This window comes from Panthera onca, chromosome B3, assembly GCF_046562875.1.
Source record: "Panthera onca isolate mPanOnc1 chromosome B3, mPanOnc1 haplotype 2, whole genome shotgun sequence".
NCBI lineage: Eukaryota > Metazoa > Chordata > Mammalia > Carnivora > Felidae > Panthera > Panthera onca.
The window spans coordinates 40,640,593-40,664,520 of NC_138344.1; the positions used below are offsets into that span (position 1 = coordinate 40,640,593).

Sequence of the window (23,928 nt, forward strand, 5' to 3'; positions counted from 1 at the left end):
CGAAGTTTGTTTTAAGGATAATGAAAAAGTTTGGGATATAGATAGTAATGATGGCAACACAACATTGTAAATGTACTTGATGCCAATGAATTGTATATTTACAAAATGGTGAATACCATTTTATGTATATTTTACCACAGTAAAAACCAGACAAACAAAAATGTTAGTATATGATTGGAAAAAAAACTTACCAGAAGTCTTCTTTGGTGGTGAGGTTTCCTTTTCACTTTTTGTATAGTAATTTTCTGTGATTTCTGATTATTTTTTCTTAATTTTTTAATGTTTGTTTATTTTTAAGAGAGACAGAGTGTGTGTGTGTGTGCAAGCAGAGGAGGGGCAGAGAGAAAGGGAAACAGAGAATCCGAAGCAGACTTCATGCTGTCAGCGCAAAGCCTGACGTGAGGCTCGACCTATGAACCATGAGATCATGACCTGATCCAATGTCAGACGCTCAACCAAGCCACCTAGGCGCCTCTGATTATTTTTTTCTAATAGCGGTGTGTGTCTATAATTAGAACAAAGCAAATACATAACAGGTACAGTATATATGTGAAAATTTTGTCCAGAAAGTCCAGATTGTAAGAATTGTTGATAATCTCCCAATTACAGCTTTTGACTTACTTGATTAGATGATTTTCTTTTTTAATTTTTTAATGTTTATTTAGTTTTTGAGGGAGTGGGAGAGCGCAAGCAGGGGAGGGCCAGAGAGAAAGGGAGACAGAGGATCCAAAGTGGGCTCTGTGCTGACAGAGGGCTCAAACCGACCAACTGTGAGATCATGACCTGAGCCGAAGGCAGATGCTTAACTGACTGAGTCACCCAGGTACCCTGATTAGATGATCTTTCCTTAGGACTGGAGTCAGTTAAACACTTTCAATGATGTGTGAATAAAACTTTTTAGTTTTTTTTAAGGAGGGAGAGGGGCGCCTGGGTGGCTCAGTCGGTTGAGTGTCTGACTTCGGCTCAGGTCATGATCTCTCGGTCTGTGAGTTCGAGCCCCGTGTCAGGCTCTGTGCTGACAACTCAGAGCCTGGAGCTGCTTCGGATTCTGTGTGTCCCTCTCTCTCTGCCCCTTCCCCGCTCATGCTGTCTCTGTCTCTCAAAAATGAATAAATGTTAAAAAAATTTTTTTTTAAATAAATAAATAAAGAGGGAGAGAGTGAGTGGGGGAGAGGAGCAGAGGGAGAGAGAGAAAAACAATCTTAAGCAGTCTTCATGCTCAGCACGGAGCCCAACGTTGGGCTTAATCCGATGACCCTCTGATCATGACCTGAGCTGAAACTGAGTCGGACACTTAACCAACTGAGCCAATCTTTTATTTTCATCCTGAAAAAAATTTTCAATGTCTGAATTAAGGCATATGTACTACATGCAATATGTTATGATCAGCTATTCAGTAGAATTTTGTATAGAAATAGCTCTTTAAGCCCAAGATTTTGTAGCTTTAAACTTCTTTAAACACTTTTTTCACACCCTCAGAATGAAGAGGATAGTCGTGGTCTTTCAGTTTCTGCAGTATTTGTCCTATTTATTAGCCATTCTTTAGTTGTCTTTCATCAACTAAACCTGAAAAGAAAATTTTAATGTCTTCTTTTGTTTGTTATCTTGTGTACTATTAAAGATGTTTATGGCTGCCTAGTTTAAGATACAGTACTAATAAGGAAAATATCATGACTTGCATCACAGTTGAACAAATCTTTTTGTTCAAGTACAGACTGTATCTTATTCTTTTTGTTCTAAGTACAGACTGTAACACATATCTCACCCAGCTTCTCCATGCTCTTTGACACTGACCATAAGGAGGACTGGAGCAGTCTTTCTTAAAACCTGAATAAAAACTACTCAAAATATAATTTGTTTTGAAAGAGCTTTTGTAAAGGAAGAACTGAAGGTTAGCTCTTGCCCTAAAAAACATAGAAGATAAAGTAGCATTTATATGAATAATACTTATTAATAATTTTGCCTACTTTAAACTATGTAAATAACAAGAAGTTTTACGTTATAATTATGGTGACATATAAGCATGTTTTTTTAATTGAAATGTGATTGACATACAATATCTTACTAATTTTAGATATACATTATAGTGATTTGATATTTTATACCTTATACATTTTATACATTATGAAATTATAGTTACCACTTATACAAAGTTACTGTAATATTATTGACTATATTCCCTATACAGTACATTTTGAGCACTATTCTTGATTTAATATGGAGGTAATTGAGGGATATAATTTAAAAAAATTTTTTTAAATCCAAATTAGTTAACATATATAGTGTAAGAATGATTTCAGAAGTAGAATTTAGTGATTCATCACTTAAATATAACACCCAGTGCTCATCCCAACAAGTGCCCTCCTTAATGCCCATCACCCATTTAGTCCATCCCCCTCACCCTGTATCCTTCCAGCAACCCTCAGTTTTGTTCTGTATATTCAACAGTCTCTTATGGTTTGCCTTCCTCTGTTTTCATCTTATTTTTGCTTCCCTTCCCGTGTTCATCTGTTTTTTTCCCTAAATTCCACGAGTGAAATCATATGATATTTATCTTTCTCTGACTGACTTATTTCGCTTAACATAATACACACTAGTTCCATCCATGTTGTTGCATAGGACAAGATTTCATTCTTTTTGATCACTGAGTAACATTCCATTGTAATGGATACATCTTTATCCATTCGTCAGTTGATGGACATTTGGGCTCTTTTCATACTTTGACTATTGTCCATAGTGCCGCTATAAATATTGGGGTGCATGTGCCCCTTCAAATCAGCTTTTTTGTATCCTTTGGATAAATATCTAGTGGTGCAATTGTTGGGTCGTAGGGTAGTTCTATTTTTAGTTTTTTGAGGAACCTCTATGCCGTTTTCCGAAGTGGCTGTATGAGTGAGGGACATAATTTTAACTAAGCATGCAACAATCAGAAAAGGATTTTTAGAAGACTTTCAAAGGGCACCTGGGGGGCTCTGTTAGTTAAGCATCCAACTCTTTTTTTTTTTTAATTTCCTTTTTAAGTTTATTTATTTTGCTGCCAGCACAGAGCCCGATGTGGGGGTTGAACACAAAGCTGTGAGATCATGACCTGAGCTGAAACCAAGAGTCAGACACCCAACCAACTGAGCCACCCAGGCGCCCCAAGTGTCCAGTTCTTGATTTCAATTCAAGTCATGATCTCACAGTTAATAAGTTCGAGACCCGCATTGGGCTCTGCACTAACAGCATGGAGCCTGCTGGGAATTCTCTCTCTTTCCCTCTTGGTCTGCCCTTCCCCTGCTGGCACATGCGTGCTCTCTTTCTCAAAATAAGTAAATAAACAACAACAAAAAGACTTTCAAAAGTCTTCTCAATGCAGCATAGATCACAAATTCAAACTAGCCCTGGAACTTTGCTTTTTCACTAGCCATTTTCTGTTGGGAAATTAATTATCAAACTAATTTTCATTTTGTTTTTCTATATTATGGGGATGACCTGTTCTATGATGGGAGAAAGGAGTAAAAGAAGAGAATTAGCTCATTGATTCATTTATTGTTTTAGCTGTTTCGATACCTGGGGTGTATACATTATAAAGCTTTTAGTGCTCTTATAGTATCTTTTAATATATTTCTTTCAAAGCTCTTATAACACAGATTTTTAAAAATTCAATTCATTAGAATAAAAAAATGTTTAGAATGCCTGGATTTAGGCAACAGGATTAACTCCTGTTTAATTGAAGATTACAGAGAATTTTTAAACTTTCTAAAACTTGTTTTATTTTGAACATTTATCATGCATAAGGTACTGAGGGGCATGATTAGGAAGAAAAGGGGTTTTGCCTGTAAGAGGCTTATAGTATTTTGGGAATACTAGATTTGTATGTGATGATTTTTTTTATGATTTAAAAATATACTACTGATATCCCTGTTATTGTAGGGAATAAAATGGGCTCTTTCTCTGATGATAGAACCTGTGAATGTTATAAATCTTTTACTCTGTAACACTTCTGAGCATATTCAATGATGTATGATTGAGTGCATGGTGAATTTATACTAATAACAGTAGACTTCCTGGCCTCAAATAAGAGAAAAGACAGAGTCTGTAGAGTGTGGGTTATGGGTTTTGTGTATACTGTGGTTTTGTTTTTTATAATGTTTTTGTAATCAGAATGAGTGAAATAGAGGGTTAGGATTTAATTAGTTGAGAGTACCTGTTAGGTAAATTTCAGTTAATTAAAAACAATCATTCAGTTAAATATTTACTCTGCTGTGGTTTGGGCATAGTGCTTGACACTGTAGGTACTTAAGACAGCAGTCCTTAGTTCCCTAGAATTCCACAGTCCAGTTTAGTAAGCAGAAAGGTTAAAAATAGCTACAATTAATATAGTGATAAATGGACATATGATTAAGGGTAGTGTTACCCATTCATGAATCATAAATTTATTGATAAACTCTTTTGTCTTAAGCCCAATATTGGCACTGGAATTACAGTGAGAACAAGATTTGCTCCTACATTGAAGAAGCTTACAGGCAGGTTTTTGTTTGTTTGTTTGTTTGTTTGTTTGCTTGTTTGAGAGGGAGAGAGCATGGGGGGGGGGGGGCAGGGGCAGAGGGGAGAGAGAGAATCTTAAGCAGGCTCCGCGGTCAGCATGGAGCCTGATGAGTGGCTTGGTGCCATGACACTGCGATCATGACCTCAGCCAAAATCAAGAGTGGGACGCTCAACCACCTGAGCTATCCAGGTATCTACAGGCAGTTTTTTAATGTTTTATAATTTTTTTTTTTTTTTAAGAGAGAGAGAATGACCAGGAGAGGGAGAGAGACAATGCCAGCAGGCTCCACGCTGTCAGCACAGAGCCCAACACAGGGCTTGATCTCATGAACTGTGAGATCATGACCCGAGCCAAAATCAAGAGTCAGAGGCTTAACTGGCTGAGCTACCCAAGTAACCCCACATAAATATTTCTATTAAAAAATATGGGGCACCTGGGTGGCTCAGTCGGTTGGGCATCTGACTTTGGCTCAGGTCATGATCTCACAGTCCGCGTGTTCAAGCCCCGCTTCGGGCTCTGTGCTGACAGCTCAGAGTCTGGAGCCTGTTTTAGATTCTGTGTCTCCCTCTCTCTCTGACCCTTCCCCATTCATGCTCTGTCTCTCTCTGTCTCAAAGATAAATAAAACGTTAAAAAAAATTTAAAAGAATATTAAATTCAGGAGCTTTGTTAGTATCACTGCCTTAGTTTTAAATTGAAAGTGCCTCTTTCTAGCTCCTTGAATGAGATACTCTTAGAAAATGGTACATACTTTTGTATTTTACCCCTGAGATGTACATGCTAAGATTTCTTTATTTCCTTCTTCCCAGGTAGTTTTAGCTTATGTTTAGCTGAGTGTATAATCTCTGAAAATAAAGATGAATTCCCTAGTCCTTAATGGTTGTTTGTTGTTTTTTTTTGTTTTTTTTTTTAGTTTTTACTTATTTTGAGAGAGAAAGAGAGAGAATGAGCAGGGGAGGGGCAGAGAGAGAGGAGAGAGAGAATCCAAAGCAGGCTCCACACTGTCAGCACAGACCCCAATGTAGGGCTTTGTCTCAAAACCATGAGATCATGACCTAAGCCAAAATCAAGAGTTGGATGCTTAACCGGCTGAGCCACCCAAGTGCCCCTTAAAAATAAAATCTTAAAGGGGCGCCTGGGTGGCGCAGTCGGTTAAGCGTCCAACTTCAGCCAGGTCACAATCTCGCGGTCCGTGAGTTTGAGCCCCGCGTCAGGCTCTGGGCTGATGGCTCGGAGCCTGGAGCCTGTTTCCGATTCTGTGTCTCCCTCTCTCTCTGCCCCTCCCCCGTTCATGCTCTGTCTCTCTCTGTCCCAAAAATAAATAAAAAACGTTGAAAAAAATAAACAAAAAAAATAAAATCTTAAAAAAATAATAATAAATAAAACTTTTAAAGTAGTCACGAATCTAATTCCTTCTTTCTGTCTTTTTTTTTTTTTTAATGTTTATTTTTGAGAGAGGCAGAGTGTGAGTTGGGGGGGTGGGAAGGGGCAGAGAGACAGAGACAGCATCTGAAGCAGGCTCCAGGCTCCGCACTGTCAGCAGCATAGAGCCCAACACAGGGCTCAAACCCACGGACTGTGAGATCATGACCTGAGCTGAAGTCAGACACTTAACCGACTGAGCCACCCAGCCACCCCGAATCTAATTCTTTCTAATTTTAATTAATATTTCATAGAAATGGTTAGTCTTTTATGATTCTAGTACTATAGAGTTTTTCTTGGTATGAAGTAATCCATTGTAATATGAGTATTATGTAGTACTAACAGCTGTCAGGATATGTGAATTGTTTCTTAATGTTTGTTTATTTTTGAGAGAGACAGTGCAAGTGGGGGAGGCGCAGAGAGAGGGAGACACAGAATCCATAGCAGGCTTCAGGCTCTGAGCAGTCAGCACAGAGCCCGATGCTGGGCTTGAGCCCATGGGCTGCGAGATCATGAGCTGAAGTCGGCTGCCCAACCTACTGAGCCATTCAGGCACCCCAAGATATGTGAATTGTCTCTTAGTCTTAAATTCCTCACTTCAACTGCTGCTAATTTCTGGGATTCAATTTCCTTTACTGAAAATAATGATACGTGAAGTTTAAAGCTGATCATATACGTATATTTGTAGGATTCAAACAGAAGCTCGCAGTGCTGCTTCTGAGTGGGGTAATGTCACTATTGCCATATCCCAGTGGAGGTAAAATATCATTGAAGACCACTTGAATGTTGTTCAACATTCATATTCCATTTTCCTTAAAATAAATACTTTATTTTATTATAATTTAGTAGTAAAGAATGATTACAGGGATGGGCGCTTGGGTGGTTCAGGTGGTTAAGCATCTGACTCTCGGTTTCAGCTCAGATCATGATCTCATAGTTTTGTGGGTTCAAGCCCTGCATCGGGCTCTGTGCTGACAGTGCAGAGCCTGCTTGGGATTTCTCTCTCCCTCTCTCTCTGCTCCTCCCCCACTCATGCTATCTATGTCTCTCTCAAAATAAATAAATAAACTTTAAAATATTAAAAAAAAAAAAAAACAAAAAAAACGAATGATTACAGGGAGGGGCGCCTTGGTGGCTCAGTCGGTTGAGTGTCCAACTTCGGCTCAGGTCATGATCTCAAAGTTTGTGGATTCGAGCCCCGTGTCAGGCTCTGTGCTGACAGCTCAGAGCCTGGAGCCTGCTTCGTATTCTGTGTCTCCCTCTCCCTCTGCCCTTAACCCACTCACATTCTGTCTCTGTCTCTCTCAAAAATAAATAAACATTAAAAAAAATTTTTTTTTTTTTTTTTTAAGAATGATTATGGGGAAAAGTGGCCATGGTTCCAGATATCACAGAAATTGAAATGACCAAAAGAATTCTGTATTAAATTTTGTATTAATCAACTTCTAATGGTTAAGATACTTTTATGTGTTCAGAATTTACCTAACATGTTATGAAGCATTGGACTCCATAGTAATAAATTTTACCTTACATGTTCAACATCATCTTCTTGACAAAACTTGAATATACTTATACATGAAGATGTACTCATATTTCCTAAAAGAATACATTTCCTTGTGATAATCTCTGTGTTTGTTGTGCTAGTCAGAGATGAATCTTAACCATTAAGAAGTTGGATGGGGTTCATTTAAACCTCTAGCTACAGGAGTATGCTATCATAGGGCACCCATATGCTTCTCTTCCTGTAGGTTTTAGTTATCAGTATAGTGTTCATAAAGGACTCTTGAGTCAGGCTCCCAAGTATGCTGGCTCCATTGCTTCCCAGTTTTGTGAATCTTAGGCACACCTTACTTGGTTTCCTCCTGCATGAAATGAGGATGATAGTAAAACTTTTACTATCTTCTAGGGTTGTAGAAGGATTTAATGAATTAATATATTTAAGGCACTTAAAAAGTGCCTGGCACAAAAGGGCCCAATAAATTTTAGATGTTATAGTTGTCACTGTTCTACAGTCTGACAGATGTGAACTATCTCAGGTTTTCATTATGTCTTATAAAGTATATGCAGAGATTAATAAAATCTACTGAGAAAGTGGTTTTATATTAAGAATACCAGAAGGAAACTACTCCTTTTGTACTACCGTGTAAGCTATAAAATGACAGAATAAGCAGATGATGGCCTTTTGAAGGAAAGAGGGGGATAAATATAACTTTAAACATTCTAATCAGATGGGTGAAATTGCTTTTATGTTTAGCCAATGATTTACAAATAATTATTTGACACTGGACAAAAGTTAAATAAAAATTGATTAATATTTGTATTAATATTACAGCAGATTTTCAACAGCAGCTCTTCAAGTTACCAATAAAAACAGTGGAAAATGGAGACTCATTCATGACAAAAGCAAGTGGAAGATAATAGTGTAGTGCCTTTCATACTGCTATGATTAAAGTGCAGCCCTGTCTTAAACTTCAGGGTAACTGAGTTTTAAAACTTAGCTTGCGGGGCGCCTAGGTGGCTTAGTTGGTTAAGCGTCCAACTTCAGCTCAGGTCATGATCTCACGGTTTGCGAATTCTAGCCCCATTTTGGGCTCTATGCTGACAGCTCAGAGCCTGGAGCCTGCTTCAGATTTTGTGTCTCCCTCTCTATCTGTCCTTCCCCTGTTCGGGCTCTGTTTCTCTCTCTCTCTCTCTCTCTCTCTCTCAAAAATAAATAAACATTAAAACAGTTTTTTAATTAAAAAAAAAAACACAACAACTTAGTTTGCAGGTACCAAGTGAGAGCATAGTATGTACCTGAGATGAAAACAGCTTAGCTGTTGGCACCTTTGGGAGAAAGAACCAGATTTTTTTGTAGCTAGCTTATGCATAAAACTGAGAAAGAGAAAGCTGAATGTGGGAACATTCTTGTTATAAGCCTTTATTATGCTCCATGAGGTGAGAAAAACATGTTATAGAATAAGGATTTCAGAAAGTGAAAGACAGTTACTATTTAGGGTAATTGTTAAGTCTTTGACTAGATGCTTTAAAAAAAATTTTTTTTTTTAAATTTTGAGAGAGAGAGCATGAGCAGAGGAGAGGGACAGAGGGAGAGAGAGAAAATCAAGCAGAGTGCAAGGCTGGATCTCACAACCTGGGATCATGACTTGAGCCAATACGAGAGTCGAACACTTAACAGACTCAGCCACACAGGGGCCCCAGACCAGATGCTTTTAAATGAAATTTGTGATGTCTGTGGCCATAACCTAGCTCAGTATCAGAAACAGCTCGTGGGCTTATAATTTTGTATGATATAACATAGCCTTTTTCCTTTATAAACCTTCTGTCATATAAATGCTTGCGTTATCTGACGTGGAATAAACTTTTGTTTTGAATGCTGCTCATTTCCTTTGAATTCTACCTTAAATTGTTCTCAATTGGATTTGAAATTTAGAAATGAGAATATTCCTTGAATAAGAAAAACATTTATATAGTTAATAGTACTAGTCATGATATTCTGAACTTCTTGGTAGAAAACATCATTATTTCAGACTTCTGCTTTTCATGAGGAGACTTGGGGGGGGGGGGCTGGAGTGAACAGGTACTTTTTAGTTTAAACATGGTACTATTTTTGTAGGTTCCCATCCTTGTTTTTGTCAATGGAGATTATTTATGCTAAAGACTTTAAAAGCTGTATTTCACTTGAACAACTTTAGATCAGAGGTTGTAAACAGATGTCTTGGACATTATTTAAAATCTAAAATAATTAATTGCCAGCATATAAAAATGAGATTTTATTGAAATTTCAGTGACTAACAACTCCTGTAAAATCAGTGCTGGTAACATTGGCTCTGTATTCTTACATGGTAGAAGTCAGCAGGAGCTGAGAGATATCTGTGCTTTAGATGGGATATCCACTATTCACTTTACCACCACATACCTTTGAAGTGATCATGACTAATCATATTGATATCTGGTCCTTCTCAGCATTATAATTTCTGCATCAGTGAGTTTTGTTTTGTTTTTTAATTTTTTAAATTTTATTTCAGGGGTGCCTGGGTGTCTCAGTTGGTTAAGCGTGTAACTTCGGCTCAGGTCATGATCTCATGGCTCCTGAGTTTGAGCCCCACGTGGGGCTCTATGCTGACAGCTCAGAGCCTGGACCTGCTTCAGATTCTGCGTCCCTCTCTCGCTCTGCCCCTCCCCTGTTCTGCCTCTCCCCCGCTCATGCCCTCTCTATCTCAAGAATAAAGAAACATTAAAACACACACACACACACACACACACACACACACACACACACAAATGAGATCCCATGGAGAAATTCTGCTACAAAAAGGGGGCATAAATATCATGTTCAGGTGATGAAGAACATAGTGTGGGAAATAGAAGAAATTTTAATTCATTCAAGGGAGACGGAGACTTAGGCTGGCTTCCTAGTTAAAAAAAAAATTGTGGACATATTTAAAAATCACTACACAGTTTTGTGTTTTTTTAATAGTTTCAGGAGGATAGTTGTGAACCAGTAAACTTTTGATTCATTGGGGCTCAATGGGTGAGTGAGTGCAGGCAGGGTCCTTTAGTAAGTGTGGCAGATGGGAGAGAGCTCAGGTTTTGGACTCCTGGCTGGGTTTGACTGTGTGACGTAGTCAGTGACTATAACCTCTCTGAGCTTCAAGTTCCTCATCTATGGCAAGGAATAATTGGCTTTTACCACAGCAGTAAGTCCAGGTTCATTTCACTGAATAGGTCACATAGCACTCAGGGTTAATCATTTTGAAAATGTAAATGTCCTTTATAAATCTAAATCCCTTTATGTATAAATGTCACTCCATGGCTTTAAATGCTTAAATGGTTTCTTGCAGTATCAATGATCTATAAAAATCCTGAATGATGGACTCCTGCCGTATCTTCACCTTGAGAACTGTAATCCCCAGCTTTGTTGGTCTTCTTCCACCAAGTCTGTTTTTATAGGCTGTTTCTCTGTCTGGAGACTCTGTTCGTAGCTCTTGATAAGACTGGCTTCTTCTCATCCTTAAGGACAGTGTTGAATTGTGGCTTCTACTAAAGGTCTTAATCCCCTTCTGTCTAAAACTCTCCCTTTTGACTTCCTCATAAACTTTATTTCAGCAGGTCTTTTTTTCTTTGTAGCATGGCCCAAATTTGTATTTCTTTCATTCCTGTTATTGTGATGCCACCTCTAAACTGTAAGCTTTATGAGAACAAGAACTACATATATGTTGACTTCACCATTTTATCCCTGGTGACTATTCTACTTTCAGGCACATAGGAGACACTCATTAAATGTTTGTTGATTGAATTAAGAACTCCACTTTGAATAGATATAAGTGCTTGTACTTTTCCTTGTCAACAGCTGAAAATTATGCAGACTCCTTTAGTTAATTGCTGTTAATTCCTTAAAGCTCTTTCATGTGGATACAATATTTTAAAGAGTGTATATCTTCTTTTAAGACTTCAGTTTTTAGAGAAATTTTAGGTTCACAGTAAAATAGGAAGGTAGAGAGATTTATCCCTCATACACCTCTCCCCTCAACACACATACATAGCACTGCCATTGTCAACATCCCCCACCACAGTGATAAATTTGTTATAATTGATGAACGTACCTTGACAAATCATAATTACTCAAAGCCTGTAGTTTACATTAGGGTTCACTCTTGGTGTTGTACGTTCTGTGGTTTGGACAAATGTATAATGACATATATCCACCATTATAGTATCATACGGAATAGTTTCACTGCCTTAACGAATCCCCTGCTAGAGGAGTACATACGAGGTACACGTTACATGGAATTGAGGGGTCAGGAAAAGTTTTCCAGAGAAAGGGACATTTAAGGTAAAGGCTAAAGAGGAGCCTAAGTTAACTTAAGGGATCCAGGCTGAGCATCTTTGGGAAGGAATGAAGTAAGTTTGGTGTTAATGTAAGGAAAGAATTGACGCTGGGGAGGTAAGCAAGTGCCATATCAGGAAGGACTTTAAGCCACTTAAAAGATCGTACCTTTTTTCTGAGGTCATTGGAAAGCCATTGAAAGCCTTTGAGTTGGAGGATAACGTGACCAGACTTGCATTTTAGAAAGTTTCCTCACGCTACAGTGGTGAACCAATTACTATGGAGAGGTAAGATTTGAGAGGAGAAACCTGGAGCAAGGAGATCAGTTTAGAGATTCTGTTCCATCCCTCTGGGAGGCTGGTTTCTTTGCCAGGCTATATTAATCAAGATGGAGAAAGCTTATGGATGTGAATGTTATTTAAGAGCTAAAATTGACAGTTCTTTTGTCTCTTGTTTAATTCACAGGGTAGATGGTTAGTAGTATTGTGCTTTGAGATAAGATCCCAAGAAAATAAAGTAGGTTTGAAATTTTCTTAGGGAGGATGGAGGTGTTGGGAGAAATGGAAGCCAAGAGATGAATTCACTTGGTGGTGTTCAGTTTGAAGTGTCTGAATTTTTTTCATTTAGGTAGAAAACTTGTGTATGCCCTGACTATATAAATCTCAACCTCAGGAGAAGGGTGATATAGCTGGAAGTGTAAATTAGGATGCATCAGTGTGTAAATGAATGTATGATATTGGTGCTTAGAATAATGTAGCAGTGCCTGGGAATGATGTCTTTTACATAATAAATGCTTAACAAATTTGTGATGCGTGAATGCATGTCTAGGAGCCAGGAAGTGGTGTTGAATGAGAAGAGAGACTTGGGCCAGTATTCAGAAGAAATGAAACAATTTAGGGACAGGCTGAGTAAGAAGGAGCAGACACAGAGATAGGAGGAAAGTCAGAAGAGAATGATAGCATGAACTCAAAGGGGAAATAATTTTTTTTCTTAGACTATTTAAATGTTTATTTATTTTGAGAGAGAGACAGAACATGCATGTGCGCACATGAGTAGGGAAGGGGCAGAGAGAGGGGGTACGAAGGATCTAAAAGGGGCTCTGCACTGACAGCAGCAAGCCCAATGTGGGGCTCAAACGCAGGAACTGTGAGATCTTGACCTGAACCAAAGTCGATGCTCAACTGAATGATCCACCCAGGTGCCCCAAGAATTTTTTAAGAAAGAGCAAAAGGCCACCAGTGTTAGGAGATCAAAAAGATAAGGACTGAAAAGTGTTCTTCAGATTTAACCTTAAGGTTGTGGTTTACCTGGAGAAGAGAAAAGTAATGATCGTTTGGGGGGAATGAGATTAAAAATCCTGTTGTGCAGTTTTCTGTAATGAGATGGAAACAGTGAGTGAGGACAGCTCTTCAGTTTGGTTGTGTAGGGCCTATGGGAGAGGGAATGGTAGCTGGACAGGAGGTAATGACCATGGGATGAGTGTTGTGTCTTGTATTTTTAATGGGAAGGTTTTGAACCTTTGAACCTTTGAAACCTTTGTTTGGTGCTCATTTGTAGGAAATCAGGAGAGAGGAAGAAGATAAAGTTATAAGTGAGAGAGATGATACAGTGTATAAACATTATACAGTTTATAAATGATTTGCCTTGGGTGCGAGGACCACCTATTCTAGATGAGACAGGAAGAAGGTAATGTAAAGATAGGTGGCTTTGCAGACATGTTTTGCTCGTTTATGTTAGAAAATCAAGGGAATTATTTTAACTTTTTAAAATTTATTTAAGGAATCTCTGTACCCTGCATGGGGCTGAAACTCACAGTCTCGAGATCAAGAGTCACATGCTGTTCTGACTAAGCCAACCAGACACCCATTATGATTTTTTTTAATAACTAAAATAGTATATGCCTATTTAAAATTACAGTTGACTTTTGATTTTGGCTCAGGTCACGATCCCAGAGTTGTGGAATCAAGCCCTGAGTTGGGCTCTACACTGAGCATGGAGCCTGCTTTAGGTGCTTTCTCTCTCTCTCTCTCTGCCCCTCTGTCCTGCTTGCACGTACTCTCTCTCTCTCAAAAAAAAAAAAAAAAAAAAAAAGAATCAATAAAAAATAAAATAAAATTATAGTTGACCTTTGAATAATGTGGAAGTTAGGGGTGCCAGCCCTCCAGTACAGTTGAGAATCTGCCTGTAACTTTTGACTGCCCCAAAACATATCTACTAATAGTCTGCTGTTTACCACAAGCCTTACCAATAACATAAACAATTGACACAGATTTTGTGTGTTGTATGTATTATGTACTGTATTCTTTTTTTTTTTAATTTTTTTTTTTAACATTTATTCATTTTTGAAGACAGAGAGACAGAGCATGAGCGGGGAAGGGGCAGAGAGAGAGGGAGACACAGAATCTGAAGCAGGCTCCAGGCTCTGAGCTGTCAGCACAGAGTCCAACGCGGGGCTCAAACTCACAAACTGTGAGATCATGACCTGAGCCGAAGTCGGACGATCAACCGACTGAGCCACCCAGGCGCTCCTGTACTATTCTTAAAGTAAGCTAGAGAAAAAAATATTGAAATCATGAGGAAGAGAAAATACATTTACAACATTGTACTTTATTTATTGAAAAAAAAGTCCTTGTATAAGTAGACCCATGCAGTTTGAACCCTGTTGTTCAAGGATTGACTGTATTATTATTAACTGAAGTCCATAGTTTACATTAGAATCCAGTCATTGTGTTACTTATTTTATGGGTTTTCTAACAGATAATATGTATCTACCATTACAGTATTCTTAGAATAGTTTCACTTCTCTAAAAATCCCCTCTACCTTTTCATCCTTTTCTCCCTTTGTCCCCTGAAGCCCTAGCAACCACTGATCTTTTTACTGTGTCCATAATTTTTCCTTTTCCAGAATGTCAAATAGTTGGAATCATATATATAGTATTTTCAGATTAGTTTCCTTCACTGAGCAATATTCTTTTAAGTTTCCTCTATTTCTTTTCATGGCTTGATACCTTATTTATTTTTATCATTGAATAATATTCCTTTACATGGCCATATCATAATTTATCCATTTACCTATTGAAAGACATCCTGATTGCTTCCAATTTTTGGTGATTTCACATATAAACATTTACTATGTTTACTGCTCTAAACATTATGTGAAGGTTTTTGTATGGACTTAAGTTGTCTGTTCTTTTGAATAAGTACCAAGGATTGTTGGATCATATATTAAGAATATGTTTGGGGCGCCTGGGTGGCTCAGTCGGTTGAGTGCCGACTTCGGCTCAGGTCACGATCTCGCGGTCCGTGAGTTCGAGCCCCACCTCGGGCCCCTGTGCTGACAGCTCAGAGCCTGGAGCCTGTTTCAGATTCTGTGTCTCCCTCTCTCTGACCCTCCCCCATTCATGCTCTGTCTCTCTCTGTCTCAAAAATTAAATAAACGTTAAAAAAAAAAAAAAAAAGAATATGTTTAATTTTGTAAGAGACTGCCAAACTGTCTTCCAGTGCGGTTGTACCATTTTGCATTCCAAGCAGCAGTGAATGAGAGTTCCTGTTGCTCCACATCCTCACCGGCATTTGGCATTGTCAGTGTTTTGGGTTTTCATCATTGTAATAGTATAGTGGTACCTCATTTGAATTTGCAGTTCCCTAATGGCATATGATGTTGAGCATCTTTTCATATGCTTAATTGTGACCTGTATATCTTTGTGAGGTGTCTGTTCAGATCATGTGCCCATTTTTTTTTTTTTTTTTAAGTTTACTTTTGAGAGGGTAGGAGGGGCAGAGAGTCAGAGACAGAAGATACTAAGCAGGCTCTGTGCTGAGAGTGGAGAGCCCAATGTAGGGCTTCATCTCATGAACTGTGAGATCGTGATCTGAGCTAAAATCAGATGCTTAACTGACGAAGCCACCCAGGCATCCCTCCTTTGCCCATTTTTAAAGCAGGTTTGTTTTCTTGTTTAGTTTCAAGTTTTTTGTGTCTTTTGGATAACAGTCTTTTCTCAGATATTTGTTTTGTGAATATTTCTCCCAGTCTGTAGCTTGTCTTTTCATTCTTTTGACAGTGACTTTTGCAGAGCAGAAGTTTTTAATTTTAATTAAATCGAACTTACCAATTTTTTCTTTCATGGATTGCAGTTTGGTGATGTGTATGAGAAATCATTGCCAAACCCTAAGGTCACTTAGGTTTTATCTATAATATCTTCTAATAGTTTTATAGTTTTGTGTTTTAGATTTAGATCTATGATTCATTTAGAGTTAATTTTTGTGATAGGTATGAGGTCTGTGTCTAGATTCACTTTTTTTGCATGTAGTGGCCATTTTTTCCGGCACCATTTTTAGAAGAGACAATCCTCTGCTGAATTGCCTTTGCTCCTTTATCAAAGATCAGTTTGATTACATTTGTGTGGGTCTATTTCTGGGCTTTTTGTTCTGTTCCATTGATCGGTTTGTCTATTCTTTTGCCTATACCGCACTGTCTTGATTACTGTAGCTTTGTAGTGAGTCTTGAAGTTGAGTAGTGTTGGTTGTCTTTCTTCTTCTCTTTGAAATAAGTGTTAGCTATTTTGGGTCTTTTGCCTTTTCATACAGACTTTAGAGTTACTTTGTCAGTACTCAAAAGATAACTGGCTAAGAATATATTTTTTTTAATAGTAAAAGTTTTTTCTAAATGGGGAGATGTGGGGAAAATGTAAGGTACAGAAGCACTGAAAATGTTCAAATGGGCTTGGGCTTCATTCCAGTCTAAGGTAATGACATAGGAAGCTCCTGAACTTGCTTCCTCCCATGGACACATCAAATCTATAGCTACACACAGAAGAATTCCCTCTGAAAGGAATTCAGAAACTAGTTGAACAACTCCAATACATTGAGTGAATGAGGAAAAAATCCCACATCGAAATGGATAGGAAAGACTGAGACACATTCTTTCTATAAACCCCACCCCTGGCACAGCAACATACAAATTAGGAGGGAACTCACAATTCCCAGCTTCTCCCTGAGGAGTAAGGGTTTGCAGTCAAAATCTAGTGCCTCAAAATTTAAGGCTTCTGTCTGACAAATGGGATCCCAACACACCTAGCTCTGAAAGCCAGTGGAGCTTGTGTCCATAGGACCCAAAGACTGTAGCAAACAAACAGTGCCTAAGAGCCCGCTGAGGAATCTGCTATGGCTATCCACACTATGGCTCAGTGCAGAGGCAAAAGACAGAAATGCCCATCTCCTGGTCTTTACCTGAAAGAGGACTGTTTGTTTACTTGAAAAGCTGCTGCCTGAGAGTCATGCTTCTGATTTAACACACATCTAGGGACAGACCACAATCCTCCATGCAGACCTGGGAGGCTGGCAGGTGCCACTTCTACATTCTCCCTCCGACCCACTCCCTGTTACCAGTGTCTTCTTAGGATGAGTTTCTGTAATCATCTGGTGCCCTGGCCTTTGTGACTACTGCCTGGGGGTGTGCACCCCTTGATTTCCTGAGTCTGGTGGCCAGCAGGACTTGTGTTTGTGAGCCCCACAAGACTATAACAGTTTTTAGCTGACTATCGCCCCCAGGAATGAGTGGATAGGAAGTGTACTGAAAATCCCAGCTCTCAGTCTCCCTGAAAGAGACCTACTTTCATACTTTAAAAGCTGTTACTTGAAGGTCCGGCTTCTAGTTAGGTCCGGCTTCTAGTTAGCCTTCATCGAAATGCTGACTAAGAGCTTCTCCTTTGAGACACAGACAGGTCTTGGCACATCCTCAACTACTGAGAACCATTAAGAACAAACAAGGTGGCTTGGACAATCACAAAGATTTCAGAAAAAACTAAGAGCTAGGGCCTGGCTGAGTAATGAGGTTCATCTCCTGCAGGAGACTACTCTGTCAAGATTGGGAGGGGTAGGTGTTTATCCATTACACAGAAACCAGTGAAGTCAAGGAAAATGAAGAAACCGGAGTATTTTATGAACAAAAGAACAAGATAACACTTGAGAAACCGATAAGTGATTTACCTGATAAAGATTTCAAAATAATGGTCATAAAGATGGTCACTGAAGTCAGAAATCCTTTGGAATTGAAGGAGTGATAGTTTCTAGACAAGCAGAAATTGAAGGATTGATTGAAGGAGTTCAGGGCACCTGGGTGGCTCAGCCATTCAGTGTCTGACTCATGAGTTCAGCTCAGGTCATGAGCTGAGGGTCATGGGATCAAGCCTCACATCAGGCACCATGCTGAGCTTGGAGCCCTCTTAGAGTTCTCTCTTTTCATCTTTTCTGCCCCAACCCACCCCCCCCCCCCCGAAAATAAATAAATAAACTAACAGGAAGCCATATGAATGTATAAATCTCATTGGTAAAGGTAAATATATAGTTAAATCCAGAATACTGTAATGTTGTAATGGTATAGGTAAATCACATATATCTAGTGTGAAGGTTAAAAGAGAAAAGTAGCTGGGTGTCTGGGTGGCTCAGTCATTTAAGCATCGGGCTCTTGATTTCGGCTTGGGTTATGATTTCATAGTCTGTGAGTTTGAGCCCTGCATCAGGCTCTGTGCTGACCGTGTGGAACCTGTTAGGAATTCTCTCTCTCCCTTTCTCTCTGCCCCTCCCCCACTTATGCACACGTTCTCTCTCTCTTTCTCAAAATAAATTTAAAAAACTGAACATTTAAAAGAAATCACTTACATTTAAAGAAAAAGAAATGTAGTAAAAATAACAAGCTACAATAATTTCTTTCTTTAATGTTTATTTTAAATAATAAGTTATTGTAGCCCCAAGCTACAGTAATTTCTTAATGGATACACAAGGTAAAAAGATGTAAATTGTGGAATCAAAAACATGGAAGGGGGGTGCCTGGGTGGTTGGGTTGGTTATACATCTGACTCTTGATTTCAGCTCAGGTCATGATCTCACAGTTTGTGAATTCAAGCCCTGCCTTGGGCTCTGCGCTGTTGGGTCTGCTTGGGATTCTCTCTCTCCTCTTTGCCTGTGCTCTCTCTTGCGTTCTCTCTCTCTCTCTCTCTCTCTCTCAAAATAAATAAACTTAAAAAAATAAAAGGGGGGTGAGTAGAAATATAAAGCTTTAGTGTACATTTTACGTTATCAGCTTAAAATAGACTATTATATAGAATATATGTCTCATTGCAACTATAAAGCTGAAACCTATAATAGATACTTGAAAGAGGAAGTAAAAGGAATCTAAGCATACACTAAAGAAAATCGTCAAGTCACAAAGGAAGAGACAAAGAATAAGAAAGGAACAAAGGAAAAAAACCAAAAACCAAAAAACAAAAGAAAGGAACAAAGGAATTGCAAAACAGCCAGATAACAGTTAACAAAATGATAATAGTAAGTCCATATATATCAATAATGACTTTAAATATAAACGGACTAAACTCCCCAATCAAAAGACATGTAGTGGGTTAATGGATAAAAAGATAAGACCCAATTACATGCTGCCTATAGGAGATACATCTGGTTTAAGGACACACACAAATGGAAAGTGAAGAGATGTTAAAAGATAATCTCTACGAATGGAAAACAAAAGAAAGCAGTGGTAGCTATACTTATGGTCAGACAAAACAGACATTAAGACAAATACTGTAATAAGAGATGAGGTCATTATGTAATGGTAATGTTCAGTCCAACAAGATGATAGAACTTTTGTAAATATTTATGCACCCAACATCGGAGCTCTTGAATATGTATCAATATTAATAGACCTGAAAGGAGAAATAGGAACACAATAATAGTGTGGGACTTCAGTACCCCACTTGCAATAATGGATGGATCATCCAGACAGATATTCAGTAAGTAAACATTGGACTTGAAGTATATACTAGACCAGATAGACTTAATAGATTTACACAACATTCCGTTCAACAGCAGCAGGATATGCTTCTTCTCAACCACACACAGAATATTCTCTAGGATAATATGTTAGGTCACAGAACAAATTTTAATGAGCTTAAGAAGACTGAAAGCATATCGAGCATCTTTGCAGACCACAATGGCATGAAACTAGATATCAATTACAAGGAAAAATAGAAAATTCAGAAATATGTGGAGATTAAACAACATGCTCCTGAAAAATGAATGAGTCAAAGAAGAAATCAGCGTAGTACTGGAAGACCTAGCCAGAGCAATTAGTCAAGGAAAAGAAATCAAAAGGCATCTAAATTGGAAAGGAAGAAGTAAAATTGTCACTGTTTGCAGTTGACCTGATACTATGTATAGAAAACCCTAAAGTCTCTATGAAAAAAACTTTAGAACTAATCAACAAATAGTTGCAGGATACAAAATGAATGTACAAAAATCCACATCTCTCTGCAGTAATGAACTGTCAGAAAGAGGAATTTTTAGGGGTGCCTGGGTGGCACAATCAGTTAAGCGTCTGACTCTTGATTTCAGTTCAGGTCATGATCTCATGGTTCATGAGATGGAGCCCTGTATCAGGCTCAGAGCTGAGCACAGAGCCTGCTTGGGATTCTCTCTCTCCCTTTCTGTGTTCCCCTCCTCTGCTGTCTCTCTTGCTCTCAAAGTAAGTAAGTAAGTAAGTAAGTAAGTAAGTAAATAAATAAATAAATAAGAGGGGTTTTTAAAAGTCCCATTTATAACTGTATGAAAAAGAATAAAATACCTGGTAATAAATTTAATCAGGAAGGTGAAACTGAAAACTGTGAGACATTTAAAGAAAGAAATTGAAGAAGACACAAATAAATGGAAAGATATTCCATTCTCATGGATTGGAAGAATTAATATTGTTAAAATGTGCATACTACCCAAAGTGATCTACAGATTCAATGCAATCTGTATCAAAATTCCAATGGCAGTTTTCACAGAAATAGAAAAAGTAATCTTAAAAATTTGTATAGAACCATGAAAGACCCCAAATAGTCTCAACAATCTTGACAAAGAACAAAACCGGAAACATCATACTTTTGGATTCCAAACTGTAATACAGAGTTATAGTAATCAATATGGTATTGGGCTAAAAACAGACACATAGATCAGCAGAACAGAATAGAGATCCCTGAAATAAGCCCATGCATATATGGTCAACTAATTTGTAAGAAAGGAGCCAAGAATATACAATAGAGAAATGATAGTTTCTTCAGTAAATGGTGATAGAAAAACTGGACCCCTGTCTTACATCACAGAAAACAACTCAAAATTGATGATAGTCTTGAATGTAAGACCTGAAACTGCAAAACTCCTAGAAGAAAACATAGGGGTAAGCATCTTCACGTTGGTCCTGACAATAATTTTTTTTTTTTATTAGTTGACAGACTAAGCAAAGGCAACGAAAAGCAAAAATAAACAAGTGGGACTACCTCAAACTAAAAAGCTTCTGCACAGTAAAGGGAGCCATCAATAAAAGGAAAAGGTAACCTACTGAATGGAGAAAATATTTGCAAATCATATATCTGATAAGTGGTCAATATCTAAAATATATTAAAAAATCAAACAAGTCAGTCAAAAAAATCTGATTAAAAATGGGCAGAGGAACTGAAAAGACATTTTTCCAAAGAAAACATACAGGTGGCCAACAGGTATATGGAAAAATGCTCAATATTATTAATCCCAGGGAAATGCAAATCAAAACCACAATGAAGTAACACTTCACACCTGTTAAAATGACTGTCGTCAAAATGATAAATAAAAAGTTGGTAAGGATGTGGAGAAAAGGGAACCCTTGTGCACTGTTGGTGGAAATGTAAATTGGTACACCTGCTGTAGGAAACAGTAAGAAAGTTCCTCAAGAAATTAAGAGATAACTTTACCCCCATGTTCGTTGCAGCATTATGTGCAATAGCCAAGACATAGAAACAGGCTAAGTGCCCATCAACAGATAAGTGAACAAACAAGGTGAAGTGTATGTGTGTAATACACACATACACACATGCACACACACGATACTATTAAGCCATAAAAATAAATACTGCCATTCATGGCAATGTGAATGGACCTTGAGGGCATTATCCTAAGTGAAATAAGACAGAGTAAAACAAATACTGTATGATCTCACATGTATGGAATGTAAAAAACCTGAACTCAGAACAGCAGATTGGTGTTGCCTGAGGCAGGGGGCAGGAGGTAGGAGTGGGTGTGGGAAGGGTTGTGAAGGTGGTTAAAAGGTATAGTGGTCCCCCACCTTATCTGCAAGGGATAAGTTCCAGGACCCCCAGTAGATGCCTGAAATCATGGATAGTACTGTACCCTATATATGCTGTATTTTTTCCTATACATACATACCTCCGATAAAGTTTATCAGTTAGGCACAGTAAGAGATTAGCAATAATAGCTGACAGTAATAGAGGTTACGTGAATATCATTCCTCCTGCCAGTCTTACTGTACTGTGTTCACTCTTTTTATTCTTGTGATGATGTGAGATGATCAGGTGCTTACATGATGAGATGAAGTGAATGACATAGGCATTATGATGTAGCCTTAGGCTTCTATTGACCTTCTGATGATATGGCAGAAGGAAGATTATCCCCGCCTAGATGGAAGTTGACTGTAGGTAACTGAAACTATGGTTAAGGGGGACACCGGGAGACTCCTGTACAAACTTCCAATGATAAGATAAATAAGTTTTGGGAATGTAATGTACTGCATGGTGACTATAGTTAACACTGTATTTTATATTTGAGATTGCTAAGAGGGTGATCTTAAAACTGAAAAAATAGGGGCACCTGAGTGTCTCAGTCAGTTAAACGTCTAGCTTCAGCTCAGGTCATGATCTCACGGTTCATGGGTTTGAGCCCCATGTTGGGCTCTGTGCTGACAGCTCAGAGCCTGGAGCCTGCTTCGGATTTTGTGTCTCCCTCTCTCTCTGCCCCTCCCCTGCTCACTCTCTCTCTCTCTCTCTCTCTCTCTCTCTCTCAAAACTAAATAAACATTAAAATAAATTAAAAAACTGAAAAAATAATCATTAGGTGAAAATAGACGGAGCAGTGAGGGATAGGGTGGTAAGAATGAGAAACATTTGGGAGACATTAATAATTGGAATTTGTGGAAAAGAGAAACAGTAATACTATTAGGATCTGTAAACACTGTTCTTCCCTTTAATAATAGCACTCCAATAATGTGGCTAAAAAGTAAATCAATTTTGGTCATTTGTTAGGTTAATTAAAGTGATGTTCTTACTGTGTCTTTTTTTTTTTAAGCTAAAATGACTTATAAGACTTTGATTTGTCCTTAAATTGTCTTTTAATTTTTTTTGTTGTTGTGTAAGTTTTGACATTCTTTTGGCACACACACACATACAAGCACATGCACATATACAGATAGCATTTTTACTGAGTAGTCAATACCTTCTTTAGGTGTGATGCTGCTCTTGAAATTTATTCTGTGTTCTAAATGTGAGGAGCTTACAGTGAGAATTTTGATACCGTTGCATGCGCTCTTGGCCACGTGACACAAAGGGAATTTTGCTCTGGGCTCTGAGAAGAATTTTCATCCTTACCAAGAAAAAGATACATGACAAGAAAGTCTTTTGCTTTGCACTTTCTTTTCTGTTTTGGTTACTGGTGTGAGAAGTGATATCTGAAGCTGAAACTTGTGACTGAGAGGCCACAAGCCTTAGCACCAAAGCTAGTACGTGGTAGATGAAAGAACAGCAGAAGGGTTTGGTCACTTCAGAGACTCTTTAAGTAAACATACAGTTACCATACGATCCAGCAGTCCTTCACCTCCAAGCAATTTCATCCTAAATTATCTCAGAAAAGAGAGATTGAGATGCCTGTCTCTTGTCTTGACTATCAACAAAGACCATGTGTGTTTGGCTTTAAAATTTAAGTATGTTACAAGCCTCATTTTGACAGTGCCAATATATGAGAATCTGAAATAACAACTAGTAATTCAGTGATTTATTTTCTCTTAACAGTCACAGCTGTAATTCTTTAAACATTGTCTTGTGGTTTTATAGTATGGTTCCAGTTTTTTAGACTTCATGCAGCTTCTCAAAATACTGTTACATAAATCAGTAAATTCACTTTAGGCATTTGATTCATGAAAGAAGACCATACCTATCTCTTCCACAAAGCATCTGTTACTGCCTTACAAGAGAGTGACTTTGAGCCAGATGAACTCTTGGTTTGGGATGATTTCTTTTGTATATTGGCACAGGACGGTTGTTGCTAGAAACGTAAGTTTCTCTCATTTCAGT

General features: G+C 38.2%; 1 protein-coding gene across 18 annotated transcripts in view; it reads left to right on the forward strand.

The window, feature by feature from the left end:
* The window catches only part of CSNK1G1 (casein kinase 1 gamma 1), a 168,265-nt gene that overhangs the window by 37,995 nt on the left and 106,342 nt on the right, over positions 1-23,928 (forward strand). For 2 of the 18 annotated variants that reach the window (XM_078448724.2, XM_060618310.3), the window contains exon 2: positions 21,039-21,143. The exons of 15 other annotated variants lie outside the window; for them this stretch is intronic. The gene's annotated coding sequence lies outside the window, so the exon portion shown is untranslated. Of the gene's footprint in view, positions 1-21,038; positions 21,144-21,719; positions 22,278-23,928 lie in introns of those variants that run through there. One more of the 18 variants, XM_060618312.3, reaches the window with a different exon arrangement.